Here is a 15,751-nt window from a genome sequence, read left to right on the forward strand (position 1 = left end):
TGTAGCCTGCCCAGGCGCACTAAGGAAATGGCCGAGGCCATGAGCCCCGCTGCCCTCATGCAGATTTTGTACTGGACCTTGCGTCCCAGTTGAAACAATGCCAGACACTTCAGGAAGGAATCTATCCTCTCCTGAGACAGACGCGCCCTGAGAGCAACCGCGTCCAGCGGTCGCTCTCAGGGCCAGAAGCCATGTAGAATGGTGTGCGTTCATTCTTCTCTCCCTCAATGAGCAGGTCAATGTACTCTGGAGTGGAAAGTGGATTGGGCTTCAGTACAATAACTTTCAGTCTGTCTAAACACTTGCCTGACCTCTCCATTAGTTGGACCACCTGCATCTGCAGGTCATCATACTCAGCTGTTAATTTAGAGATGATGTCTTGAACAGACATCTTACCCTTTTTGGCATCTTGATATTTCTCTTGTAGGTCTTTATATGTTCGAATTTCTGTAACTGTTTTGGTCCCCCAGTTGTACTTCTGATTAAAATGTGCACTCCAGTGGCATTTATCTGGGCAACTACTGCATTTCCCATCTGATCCCATTGCACAACATTTGAACTTATCTGCATCATTGCCATATCCACAGGGATAATGGCATGTTGTGTAGCACTTCTGACAGTTGGTGTTGTATCCGTCTTTTATTACTTGAACTGGCTGTGGGAAGGAGACCTCATACTCAAAGTTTTCATTGGTATGGATGTTTGCTTCATGCTTTTCAAGTATTTGAGTTTCTTGTCTTATCCCTTCACTCTTGGCTAACCCAAGTGCGACCCCCTTCTGCAAGTTTTCAACAGTGATTTCGAGTGTCTGACGTTCTTGGAGAACCTCCTTTGTTAAAGTCAAACTTTTTGTCTTAATTAGGTTCAAAGCATTGAAGAACTTTTCCATGCTTTTGTAACCCATGTCCCAAAATATTTTGGGAACCGAAATGAATCCTCCCATTTGACACGTAGTAGTTGACACATGTAGTTGATCATCCCATTGATGAGGGTGGTCTTTCCTGCCCCAGTTGCTCCAAGAACCAATATGGTGAGATTAGGTTTAGCTGAGTCTTTAGACTCTTTACCAACACTAAAACGCCTACATCCATACATTTTTATTTGTTCCTCTTTCATGGGAATGTTGTAAAAATGTTGTGTTGTAAATATCTTGGCTTGAAAAAACTAAAAGTTGTCTTTAAAATAAAATGTCAGGATGTCCAGTGCAACAAAATAACCCTAAGAGATAGTAGTGATGTTTTCAATGTAGTGGGTCCTGGGACCCTCTCCTTTGAATGGATCCCTTGGAGTCCTAATTATGTGTAGTTTTTGAGAAGTGTTAAAACTATATTACTGAACATACTAGTAAAGTAGGCTAAGTAGCACCAATATATTAATGATAAAATAAAGACTAATAGTAGTAATAGTAATAGTAATAGTAATAGTAATAGTAATAGTAATAATAATAATAATAATAATAATAATAATAATAATAATAAATAGTAATAATAATAAAAAATTGTAATAATAATAACCTTGGTGTAATAATATTCAAGCTATATTTGTTGCCAGACCCAAGGGGTCGGGCTTACATGAGGCTTTGTACCTGTTTCGTCCATACATGGGCAGCCATAAAAGTCTGTCCTCCTTTCGTCCATAAATGGGCATAGACACCTGGCTGACACGTCATGTGAAGTCTGGGTCTGGCAGAACCAGGTCTCCTGGTCTTGTGTTCTATAATAATAACAATAATAATAATAATAATAATAATAATAATAATAATGGATTTTATTTATAACACACTTTACATTTACAAGAAATCTCAAAGTGCTACAGAAGGCAATTGCATAAAAACTGAAACATCACACCACTAAAAGAAAACGATAACTAGGAAACTAGGAGAAAACTATTAAAACATAAAGCCTAGAGGTAAAACCAGCTAAAAAAATGCTTTGCTAAAAAGGTAGGTCTTTAGTCCTCTCTTAAAACAATCAACTGACTGTGGAGCTCTCAAAATGTATCATAACACAGTATTTATCACACATGAATTAATCAATCGTATAATAGTCATCACATATTTAGAATATATTTATTACACATCACACAATACATTCATCCATGTTATATAATATGAATCACATTTATCACACAGTGGGTATACATTATAATATGTATCCTATATTTACCACACAGTAGGTATAGTATATTTATCATAATATGATAAATACATTTTATATATTTACCAGGCTGTATGTATAGATGATAGCTTGGTTGTTGTGTGTCCGGTGCGCTAGCGCCACCGCCTGGTGAAGAAAGTCTGATGCTACCTGGAGCTGACCTCTGTACATACTCAACTGCACACACACACACACACACACACACACACACACACACACACACACACACACACACACACACACACACACACACACACACACACACACACACACACACACACACACACTCACACACACACACACACACACACACACACACACACACACACACACACACACACACACACACACACACACACACATCATACTTTGGCATCATAATAACATATTAATGACATTCATACTTTATAGCTTTCTTCAGCATTAGTCTGTAGTAGTTGATCTCATCAACATATTCATACTTTAAAGGAGTAGTTAACCCCAAAAAAGACTTATTTTCTATCAATTACACACCCCATGAAGCATTAGATCCATGGAGATTTTTATTTTTTTTGTCGCATTCCTAAGCCAATTATTTGACTACCGGCGGAAAGATGCTAATGTTTCTGGTAGGAGACTGAAAGGAGTCTCTTTGAGTCTGAATTCAAGGCTTCATGAGGTGTGTAATTGATAGAAAATAAGTAATTTTTTGGTTGAACTATTCCTTAAGACATAAAGAATCATAGAGAAAATATAAACAGAAAAAACATGGGATTCAAGTAAGTTCGCATCCATGATGGTATATTTTCAGACTTCAACTTAAGTTCATTATGTGCACTTCAGCACGATGGGCATTTCAGAGTAGAAATAATCCAAACAAATAATTAACAATTAATACAAAAAATGTATATAAACTGAAACAATTCTATTTTTGCTGTGGGATGAGGAGTAGCCTCACCCATCTCTGCAACTAGTCTGCCCCCACTAATCGTGGTTCTTGGCTGTCAATTCTTGATAGCAGTAGCCATGTTGCCTTTGTTATTTGATGTGTTATTTGATTCGCCCCTTCCTCACGGAGAAGGCAGCCCAGGTGCTCATCCAGGCTCTTGTCATCTCCCGCCTGCTACTGCAACTCCCTCCTTGCTGGTGCTCCGGCATCTGCGATCAGACCTCTGGAGCTTGTTCAGAAAGCTGCGGCTCGTCTGGTGTTCAACCGCCCCAAGTTCTCCCACACAACTATCCTTCTCCGTTCTCTACACTGGCTCCCCGTAGCGGCTCGCATCCAGTTTAAAACCCTGGTGCTAGCCTATAGGGCAGTGAAAGGAAAAGCTCCTTCTTACCTCCGGGCTATGGTCGATGCCTACACCCCTGCCCGACCACTTCGGTCTGCCACCTCGGGGCGACTGATTGCCTCGTCACTCAAGGGTCCTTCTGGCCGATCCACACGGTCACGACTTTTTTCTGTTCTAGCCCCACAGTGGTGGAATGAACTTCCCACTGATGTCAGGACAGCAGAGTCACTGCCCATCTTTCGCCACAGGCTGAAAACCCACCTCTTCAGGAAACACTACCCTTCCTCTCTGCCTGGCCTACTTGTTGTTAACTAGTTGTACGAACGCTTGTTTTTCTGTTGTATTGTTTTATTGGATCTTGTTTAGTCGATACACTTATTTGTTTTAGCTCCTGCTCATTTGATTTAGCTATTTTGTCTCATCTGTTTAAGGAAATAGGTAGCTGATATATTGCACTTTTACCTTAGCGCTAGGTATACTCTTGGTTGCTTGTTTTTGCAGAAAATGCACTTAAGACTTCTGGTGATCAGTAGTTTTCATTCCCTACCTATGTTGAATGCACTTATAAGTCGCTTTGGATAAAAGCGTCTGCTAAATGACTGTAATGTAATGCAATGTAATGTGGAGTATTCAAATCGTCTTTGTTCTGCTGTGACAGAGATTTCACTGATAATCTGATTACTGATTTCTTTTCAGTCTGCTTCAAAGACTGGCTACTCGAGAAGAAATTGGAGGAGACAGAGTTGCAGACCAGATGGGGAAAGGCTGGAAGTTACATCACAGAAACAAATTATGGACATTAACAAACAAAAGAAAGCATAAAAAAAAACACTGCCAATGCTCACTGAAGAATGAGCGTTTAGGAATACCTGGGGGTGACCGTTCCGAGGTCTATAATAACATTAAGAGCAAAGCAGCATTCTGTTCATCTTTCTCTCTCAGCCACACTCCATTTGCTTTATTCTCTGACATTCTGTTTTCATTTTCTCTTGATCGTACTCTTGTTCTTTTCGTCCCTCTCACACCTCTCACACCTCTCTCTCATATGTGGTCAGGGTCAGTAAACTTGGTGTAGTCATTATGCTAGAAAGTCAGTTAAGTTCACTCTCAATCTCAATGGCCCGGATTCATAAAGGGATTTACGACCATATTTTGTACGTACCGGCATTTAGGACAAATCCTACACCTGCAGTCGGATTCATAAAAGTTTTTTGTTCTGTGTTTTGTGCGTCAGGTGCGTACGTTCTCAGGTCAGCCCCGAGGCTGTCTTACCAGGGCTGAAATGTGCGTATGTCTTTAGAATGCTTTATTCTTCATGCCAAAATCAATTACAACACCTCAAATAAAATATATATGTGCCCAACACATATATATAAAAAATAAAAAATAAATGTCAAACGATGTATTGCTTGTAGCCTATGCATAATATAGACATGATGTAGATTCCACCGCTTTTTATTTATTTTCTAGGCTATGAGTTGCATTTAGAGCTGTGTTTGCCAGCGGGTCATCTCAGCGTGTGTCACGTAATAATGAAAATAGGCTATGATGCCTTAATGAAACTGCGGAGGGACTGACTTGCATCAGTGTCCGTGCCGCGGTATTAATTTGTAAAGCCGACTGTAGGCTACTGTATATTGATCACATGAACGCCACACACAACAGCCTAATAAATATTACCATCTGATGAGGAAACTAAAGTGGATGAAAGCTGTGTCCAGAAGATGATCCATTCCCCATTCCGACGTAGGACAGTGATATCCAAAATTAACTAATTTAATCAATAAGCTCAGGTCCATAATCGGATAGAAGCGTTCACTTGTATGCCCTGGATTTATTTTCAACATCATCTTTGTACCTCGGTAAAGGTGCGCTATGTTCATTAGAAAAGGCTCGCTTATATAATATCCTTTCCACGTTTTATTAGCCTTTTATTTGGTAATGGGGTTAAACCTTGTAAACTTCTTTATTCTCATTACACATGAAAGCATTTATTATGTGATCCGCTTCCAGACAGAACAGTACGTTGTCAAGGCGATGCGACACCGCATCTGTTAGCTTTGGACGAGGCGGAGTTGAACTTCAAACTTTCATCAGCGTTGCCAGATGTTGTGAGAGAAATAAGCAACCAGGTCTAGGAAAACAAGCCCAAAAGAAGCAACTGGCACTTAGGCCATTATAAGCACTGTAATTAAACCGTTGTGAGCTTGTAGATCTGCTATTTTAAAAACAAATCTTGTAATAAAATGTGGAATATTTGGAAGATTTTTTAAACATTCTAACAACACAAATCTGCCTCCAGCTGGCACAAAACATGTTCAGATGGGGCTTTTAGGGATAAATTAGCATACATATTAACTTGGGGGTCCATGACATAAAAATATTTGAGAACCACCTGTTAAAACAATTGAACAATTGTGAAGCAAGCCCAAATAACCAACTACACTTTAGAAACAAGCCCAAAAAACCGCACCCCACAGCTACCAATATTTACAAGCAACTTTACAGAAAAATAAGCCCAAATTCGCTTATAATAAGCGGACATGGCAACGCTGTTTAGCACGGTTCAGCACGGTGACGTTAAAGTTGGATGCTGTTGGACGCAGCCTTCCAGAGTAAATCATCACACCTGGTCATACGCACTGGTTGTACGCACGTCTCTGTGATATACGAACCCCTTTGGGAATTGCACGTCCGTTTGTGACTACCAAAATACGACCGGCCTTTACGAACTTTATTTACCCCATATTTACGACCCTCATTATGAATCGGGGCCAATGTCCTGTCTCACTGGTTACAGGGCATATGAATTGACTGTATCATTTAGACATTTACAACATTTCTTGTTTCTGTCATAGATCATAAGACTCGGTTGGGTGGAGTCGCGTTTTGGAGTGCAGTATTCAATACATTCAGAGCTATTACTCAAGTTTTAGCTTGCTCTCTCTCTCGCGCATTAAGAGGAATGGGTCGGAATTGGCCCGGTTTGAGCGTGTTTGTGAGCCTAAATGCTTGTTTTAATGTTCAATGTTACACTGATGTAATGATGTGATGTTTGTTGGGGGGGGTTATTATTTATTGTAATTTTTGCTTGTGTTAAATCTCTCTCTCTCTCTCTCTCTCTCTCTATATATATATATATATATATATATATATATATATATATATATATATATATATATATATATATATAAAATACTATGATAATTGTTTCATCTATTATTAAACTAATGTGCTGTTATGAAAACCTTAAATTGCCTTTATTCCTAGCACTTGCATGGGATGCAGCCCAAAACCAGCATCCCTTTACATACTGGTCACACCATCATGCCAGCATCCCAGCATCACATACTGGTCACACCATCATACCAAGATCCCAGCATCACATACTGGTCACACCATCATGCCAGCATCCCAGCATCACATACTGGTCATACCAGCATCCCAGCATCACATAATGGTCACACCATCATACCAGCACTAACATCCCAGCATCCCAAACTGGTGACACCATCATACCAGCACCAACATCCCAGCATCCCATACTGGTCCAGCATACCAGCACCAAAACACAACTTATGATGGTCTTGCTGGTATGACCAGCAAGTATTATGCTGGTCATGCATGCTGGTTTTTCCAGCAGGGTGGTTTCTGCCAGACAGCAACTAATAGAGTTTATAAAGGGTCGTAAATCCTGCTCTATGTTATTTATAACTATTTGTAGTTAAACAGCTGAAAACCCAGTGTAAAAAGGATGAGACGAAATCAAAGACAGACACAGGCCGGTTCTCAAATTAAAAGGTTGACATTGTATTAAGAGAAAGAATCCATCCACGAGGCACCGTACAGCAAAAATATCTCTCTGCCATTACAAAGACAGGCAATAGTATTTATACACAAGTTGGAGTCCGGACATCAGTTATGAGGTGGATCCTAACGATTGGTTAAGACCCTCAGACGTCAGATCATATCTGATGAGCTGTCAGGCATCAGGGTGTCATCATAATAAGTTGTTGTTCATCTTATAGTATCCTTGTGTACATCTTATGGTTTCATAAACAAGTTATCCCTTCGATATCATAGGACATGTGGCAGGTTTATCTGTGACAGGGTGACAGCTGACAGAGTACATTAGTGACGATGTCAGGTCATACAGAGATATAGGTCATGTACAGAGATACAGGTCATTAGGACATTAGATCACAAAGCGTTGACCAAGACATGTTTTTACTGATTGGAAACATATGGAGCCGGCACCAGATAGCAAATATGGAGGTGTTGTTGCTTTGTCATAGATGGTCAAGTTAACTCCAATGAGCTGTTATTGTATTCCTCCAGAGATAATCAGTGACCTTGGAGGGCCTGCGCTCTGTACAGCTCAAAACACATGCAGTCTCTAGAGGAAAGGAGAGACCTGATACTAGGATTAGTTTTGTCCAACCTCGAACTTAATAAAATCATAAGATTGGTAGGCAAACTTGAGTTATGCCAAGATGGCACACTAAAATAGGATATGAGGGCATATATATCAATATTGTCGACAAAAGACATAGTTTTAACTCTAACAAGTCCCCAGTTCTTGTGGACAAGATTGGTAGATGACGTCAAAATAATATGTAATTAATTAATTAATATAAGAAAACAGATACATGTAGACTTAAATACCTTTCTAAATTGTATTAAAGGACTATAAGGGCAAAAACAAATGTTTCTTTGTTCAGATAACATACACATTTTTTTCTTCTTCAAAAGGACTGAATTGTTTATTAATTTGGAAGCAAAATGGTTATATTTCATGAGTAAATAATCAGCGTTAGTAGGATGAAATCTTACATAGACTAAAGAATAATTAAAATGGTAAGTGGGTTCTATATGCTGTTAAATGAGAAAAATGACATCACCTCATAAGTTCCCAGAATAAGGTATTATAATTATGAACAGATCAAACCTTTCTTTATTTTATTTTTAAGGCCATCCCTTGGCAGGATCTGAATTTTTTTTACTTTTAACTTTTCCTGAAAATCCCACAATGTATGTACCACCAGGAACTTTAGCCAACATAGTCTTGTTTCCAAGAAGTTGTTGTTTCAGGTCCCGCCCCCAAGTGTGTATAGGCTCAGTCGAATTTTAGCCCTACTTCTCCTTGAAGCAATACTGTGGGTAGATATTTTAACCCTAAGCAAAATAATTTATGGCGGGAAAAACTCACGTGATGCCTCTTTACTCACACAGACGTATAGGACCTACTTTTCCTCTTTGAGCAGTCGAGAGGAGAGGCTTCTGTCACTCAATTTAACCAGGAAGATTATTTTATCTGTAAATGAATTAACCACAGAATTACTGTGTGTAGAAAGTGTACATGAAATGTATTTGACAAAACATAAGTAGTTTAAAACAGTTCAGAATTCTTGAATAATATAATACAAAGGTTGTCCATCGGAGTTTTAGACCCTCAGTCTCCCCTGGGGAGGTTTTGTAAACTTCAATGACTCCTGGGGCAAGATCTGAAATGGATGAATGTGACTAAGACTGTAAGTTAGTATTTATCGTTAAATGACTATGATAAAGGACAAAAAAACAACATCAAAAAGATATTAAGCAAATCACATTTAAATCAAGTTAATCAAACTCCCCTCTATTTGACACCCATATATCTATAATATAGTGTGTGTCAGATGAGAAAGGGAAAAAAAATCAAACTGAAAATCAAGATATAAGATATAAGTTATAATTAAAATATTTAAAATTAAAATATAACAATGAAAAATAAGGAATAAACATCTTTGTTCTGAAGAGTATATTGAAATGAGATAAGTAGAGAATTAAACAGTTTCGAAAAGTAGTTAATCTACAAAAGCTCACAAAAAATCTTAAGTTAAAATGATTAAATATTAAAAAACGTTTTTTTTTTTTTTTTTTAATAAATCAAAATGAGTTATAATCTTTGTAATATTATGTGTTAATGTTTTCTAAATAATATTATAACATATTGAATCTTATAAGGGTTAATTTAAGATGGGTTAAATTGAATTCAATGGAGGAATTCAATGTCGTTAGGATGGTATTGCCATAGTTATGTGTTAGTTACCAGGGAAGCTAACACTGCCTGTAAGGAATTATGGGTAATGGAGTAGATAAGATGTCATTTTGGAATGAGTTGCCATAGCAACGTGGCTGTTACAGACCCTAACGGAAACGGAAATCTCCACAAGGGATTGTGGATATTGGAGTTTGCTTAACAGTTAAAGTTACTAAATTAGATGAACAAACTCATTCACATATGCTGATGGTGCTGACATTATGGCAAAAATAAAGGAAATAATATTAATAATGGGCTGACAGTAATAGAACTGATATTATATATATATAGATAGATAGATATTGCTATAAGGGAGTTACTGTAATTGGAAGGAATGGGTTAAAGTTATATTGAGCCCAATGGCCCTCACAAGGTCAGAATGTTCTCATAACAATTCAGTCACAGACTTTTCTGAGACAGCAAAACTGGTGAAAAATAAAATAAAATGAAATCCTTTGCATTCTACATTCTGTCTGATCACTTTCTTTACTTTCACTACTCGACATAACTGACTTTCTTTACCTTCACTACGACATAACTGACTTTCTTTACCTTCACTTTACCTTCACTACGACATAACTCACTTTCTTTACTTTCTTTCACACTTCTCTTTACTTTCTTTCACTTTCTCTTTACTTTCTTTCACTTTCTTTACTCTTTTTCTACCCTCGAGCCACAAATGGCTACGCTCGTTCTACCCTTCTCTTACCTCCTTTCCAAATGAAAAAATATATATAGATGGTAATATTTGTGGGGAAAAAAAAGGTTTTTACAACAAATGCTATAGGGTGGAATTTTAACATGAAGTCAAAAAGGATGGGTAGATCAAATAAACAAAAGGGTGGGATTCCGTTTATGCCAGAAAAGATTTCCCCGTCGTCATAAACAGGACCCCCTTAGCTACCAAAACAAAATAAAAGCTTGAACTACCTGCTAACGAGAAAAGAAAAGAAAAAAACATTAGATATATAACTTAAAACCAACCCATCAGAAACTGGACTAATTAATGTAAAATACTCAAATGGAATTAATATGCTGGTGTGCCCTGGGTGTCGTGGAGAATAGCCAAGTCCTAATCACACATTAGGCACAGCAGAGAAGGAGAGGGCAGCGTCATAGGGGTCATAGGTGGGTGTCTAGCCAATATGAGGGCCCCAGCAGGGAGGATAGACACTAAACACAAACAAAGCAACATTAGTGTACAACAGTGGTATGGGGTGTGCGAGCACATACTGTGACATCAAGGACTAATTCTGTATATATTTGAGTACATTTTCTGTTAACAATTGAAAGTGGGACCCATATAAATGGGAACAAGACAACAATGTGAGAGATTAATACTAAATGGGTTAACAATCTGAATTGTCTTTGGTAAATATAAATGTAACAGGTATCAGATTATTTCAAGATGGGTATTCATAAATACTATGTTGACACATATCATATTAGAACCTCTAATTTGAATTTTGATTTTATATATATATGAAATATATATATATATTAAACTCATATACAGATATAATTTTTTTCATAGTAATGGGAGATGGGAAATAATCACCTTTTGTCTGTAAATGGTGAAACTTTTCGAAAATATCAGATCTACAAGGACTGATTCCTTTTAAGTGTTTTAAAAGTTAGGACACATCAAATTCATCTATCTCTGTATCAATTTCATCTATTTGCGGCCAGAGTGTCTTTGTCCGTTTAAAGGGAAGTTCATCTATGTCTAATTATCTACATAACAACCCGGTTGTCAAAACCCCAGTTTGGCCGTCGGTGCCAAAGTGGAGGTTTGAAAGGGAGCGCGGTGTTCGGCTGGGGACATAGGGTCAAAGTATGGTCCGCCGTGGTCCCACATGACCAACAAATATAAGTTCGTGGAGGCCGGCCTGCAGTGTGTGAGCCCTGTGTAGAGAGACCAGGGGTGTTCTGGGTGTGGTGTGTTGTATTACCTTGATTTGGTCCTGGATGGCTCTGCCGTCGGTTTGCCCCGGAACCCCATATGTGTTGCTTGTGTAGTGGTGAACTGAATGTGACCTGTCCCTCCGGAGTAAAAATAGCTTGAATTTTAGCTATGGGTTTCGGTTCAGCAACGCAACTGTCAAAATGTTTAGCCAGAGTAGTGATATCTAGTGCTTGTGTCAGATGGAGGAACGTGGGGTAGGGGTGAAAGTCCTGAAGGCTCACCGACAGCAGGTCCAAGCACAGGTCCAAGCAGGTCCACATCCTGAGAACGTGGAGAAAGAGTAATTTTTGTTAAAACCTCGTCATCATCCTCACTTTCAAACATTGACTTATCAAATGAAGGTAGAATGTCAGTATGAGTGGTGCACTGTGCTTTGTTACCACTGGTGGGTCCCTGTGACGGGGAAAGGATATTTCCCATAATGTAAAAATGTAATTATTCAGACGTGACTAAAACGTAAAAGACGGTGTTCAAAATCTATTTAGTATCTATCAAGAAGTGGGTGGGCAGGTAGACAATTTACTGATATAAAATTTTAATGAAACAATTCTGAGCAGATGCACGGCTTGTGGGAGAGAGAGAGAGAAACAGTGACAGTGACTACAGATTGTTGACACGTTCAAGGAACCGAGAGAGTGAGTGAGATAAAGAGGCCGTCAGCCCTACCCAAGGTTAAATACTTCTGTCTATGGCAAAGTAGAAGGTTTAAATGACTAGTTGCTTTGAAATACTCAAATCAGCAGGCTGTGTCTTATCCTAGGAAATAAGTAAATATCATACAAACGGTTCAGTGCTTATGTAATGCTGTTTAGGGGCTGAATGGATGAGATGCCTGTAGCTGGTTTTAGTGATACAGAGGTTGCCTGGAGCAAAGGTGGCTGGTTTCTAGGTAAATGGGAATGAAATCAAATATTAAAACCTTTTTTTTTTTTTAATTGACCAAAGGTAGGAATAGAACAAAATCTAAATAATAGGACAGTATGGTCTTATTAGTTTAATATCTAACCTCTGTCCTTTTTGATTCATGATCTGCAGCTCATGAGTCAGAAACGGAGTTTGGCTAGTATTAGTGACTTTGGATGGGCTAGCTGGGTTCAGTATTGGTGTATCTGGACTATATTACTATATTATATTATATTATATTATATTATATTATATTATATTATATTATATTATATTATATTACTATAATAATTCCCCTCTGATTGGCACACACGGAAAGTATCTGTGTGTGTCAAGGTTTAAATGATTTACAAAATCAAAGTAAAAATATAATCGTTCAACAGGTTGGCTAAAAGGCAGCGCCTGTGGATTATTAAGTGGTACAGTTCACACAATATAATCTAACAACAGGTTTGCACCTGTGGATTATTAAGTGGTACAGTTCACACAATATAATCTAACAACAGGTTTGCACCTGTGGATTATTAAGTGGTACAGTTCACACAATATAATCTAACAACAGGTTTGCACCTGTGGATTATTATGTGGTAAAAAAACAGATATGAATATATGTAGGCCTATCTATGTACAACTGTAGTTAAAAACCAAGGAACAAATGTACGAGGCAATAAATATCTATGCACACACTGGTAGACACATATTGTGTGTCTGATATGCGCATATATATATATTGACAGTATCTGTCCAAAACATGTAACAACAATACTGATAACAATTTTACAAAAAAATATATATATGTACAAGTACGGCCAATGAGCCTCGTGTGAAAGTTAATGCAATGTCAAAATTATAAGTCAAGGAACTGAACCAAAAGGGAACCTGTGTCTTGTAGTCAGCTGGACGGAGAATCCCCACGCGTTTGAGGAATGTCTGTGAGCCGCTTGTCTCCAAAAACAATATTTGGAAAAGAGGCTATTTGTAAGATAGCTGACCGGAAAGAGTCCTCGCGAAGAGGAGTCGTCCGGAGCCCCTCAGAGTCGACGTGAAAAAAAATCTAAATTTTTAAGGCTGATTCTAAACGCACCGTCCGAGAAAAATATTAATAATAATTATGATAATAATGTCGGACAGGCCTTTAACCGTTCGAAGGACCAATTAATAGAGTTTATAAAGGGTCGTAAATCCTGCTCTATGTTATTTATAACTATTTGTAGTTAAACAGCTGAAAACCCAGTGTAAAAAGGATGAGACGAAATCAAAGACAGACACAGGCCGGTTCTCAAATTAAAAGGTTGACATTGTATTAAGAGAAAGAATCCATCCACGAGGCACCGTACAGCAAAAATATCTCTCTGCCATTACAAAGACAGGCAATAGTATTTATACACAAGTTGGAGTCCGGACATCAGTTATGAGGTGGATCCTAACGATTGGTTAATACCCTCAGACGTCAGATCATATCTGATGAGCTGTCAGGCATCAGGGTGTCATCATAATAAGTTGTTGTTCATCTTATAGTATCCTTGTGTACATCTTATGGTTTCATAAACAAGTTATCCCTTCGATATCATAGGACATGTGGCAGGTTTATCTGTGACAGGGTGACAGCTGACAGAGTACATTAGTGACGATGTCAGGTCATACAGAGATATAGGTCATGTACAGAGATACAGGTCATTAGGACATTAGATCACAAAGCGTTGACCAAGACATGTTTTTACTGATTGGAAACATATGGAGCCGGCACCAGATAGCAAATATGGAGGTGTTGTTGCTTTGTCATAGATGGTCAAGTTAACTCCAATGAGCTGTTATTGTATTCCTCCAGAGATAATCAGTGACCTTGGAGGGCCTGCGCTCTGTACAGCTCAAAACACATGCAGTCTCTAGAGGAAAGGAGAGACCTGATACTAGGATTAGTTTTGTCCAACCTCGAACTTAATAAAATCATAAGATTGGTAGGCAAACTTGAGTTATGCCAAGATGGCACACTAAAATAGGATATGAGGGCATATATATCAATATTGTCGACAAAAGACATAGTTTTAACTCTAACAGCAACAATGTATTTTTATGTATATATTTTGTAAACCCCTTTGCTACTATTTTGTTTAAGTTGGTTATACAGTATCGTCCAGAGGGAGCATGTACATGCACAGTATGTATTGAATCTCACGGCCTACTCTACGACCCTTAATCCTAACATCTGGAGGCTATAACTGGAATGATATTTGCAATATTCCCTTTAAATCTATGAACGATTTCAGTATGCTTGATTTCATAAAATCAAGAGTGTTCTGGAGTCGCCACCAAGTAGCTCTTTAAAGCTGACAGACACTTGTCACCCGGGCATGGGCACAATTTGGATTTCACTGTGATGTTCTTACACCTTTCAACTACAAATTAAAAATAACCTTAACCAGCAACCCTTAACCCTTCTGCCATCTTGCTATCTACAAATGCACACAGACTGGAAACAGTGCAAATGCATCTTTATTTGTTGCAACAAAAGCAACAGGGAAATGGATGTTTTAAGTAACTGATTGCTTATATGAAAACAGAACTAAGTAACTGATTACTTGAATTGCAAAACCAAAACGTCATGTTACTTGTTACACGAAAAAGTATTCAGTGTACACAAAGTAACGCTGGTAGAAACTAATATTTTGCTGTTCAAAAGGAGTAACCTTCAGCCACAACAGGAGTAGCATTCATCCACCAGTGATATGAAGTAGGGAGACAAAGTGTCATGATGTGAATCAAGAGGGTAGGACCCAAGCGCAGGACAGAGAGGTGCACAGGCAAAGCAGTTCAAATAGGGAGTTTATTCCAAACCAACAGGGAATTCACATGGAACAAATCGATGAATCACAAGGAGTTCAAGGAAAACACTAGTAGCTAAATATCTAAGAATACACTAGGAGAATCAATGACTAGGAACAGGTACACAAGTAACTTACTTAAGACAAACTGTCAAAGAAGCTGAAAAACAGGGGTGTATAAATAGACACAGGGAAAAGGACACAGGTGCAAAACATGGGCTAATCACAGGACTGGTGAGACAAGGCAGGTAACAAAAGCAACAGAGGAAACCAGGAGACAAAAAATACTACAACATAAAGGTACAGGAGTGTAAAGCAAAACCTGACAAGGAAACAAGGAATGCAATGTTACTTCAGAATTAAAGGAACACAACTGAAAAGTAAAATACTAACTAGTTGATTATTTGGGCATGCTTCACAATTAAAAACATATTTTAACCTGTGGTTCTCAATTATTTATGGACCCCCAGATTAATATGTATTTGCCTCCCCCATCTGAAAATCCCAGGGAGCCCTGTACCAGATTTGTGTTGTTAGAGTGTTCCAAAATCTTC

The sequence above is a fragment of the Gymnoscopelus braueri genome (genome assembly GCF_963280865.1).
Source record: "Gymnoscopelus braueri genome assembly, chromosome: 10".
Lineage (NCBI taxonomy): Eukaryota > Metazoa > Chordata > Actinopteri > Myctophiformes > Myctophidae > Gymnoscopelus > Gymnoscopelus braueri.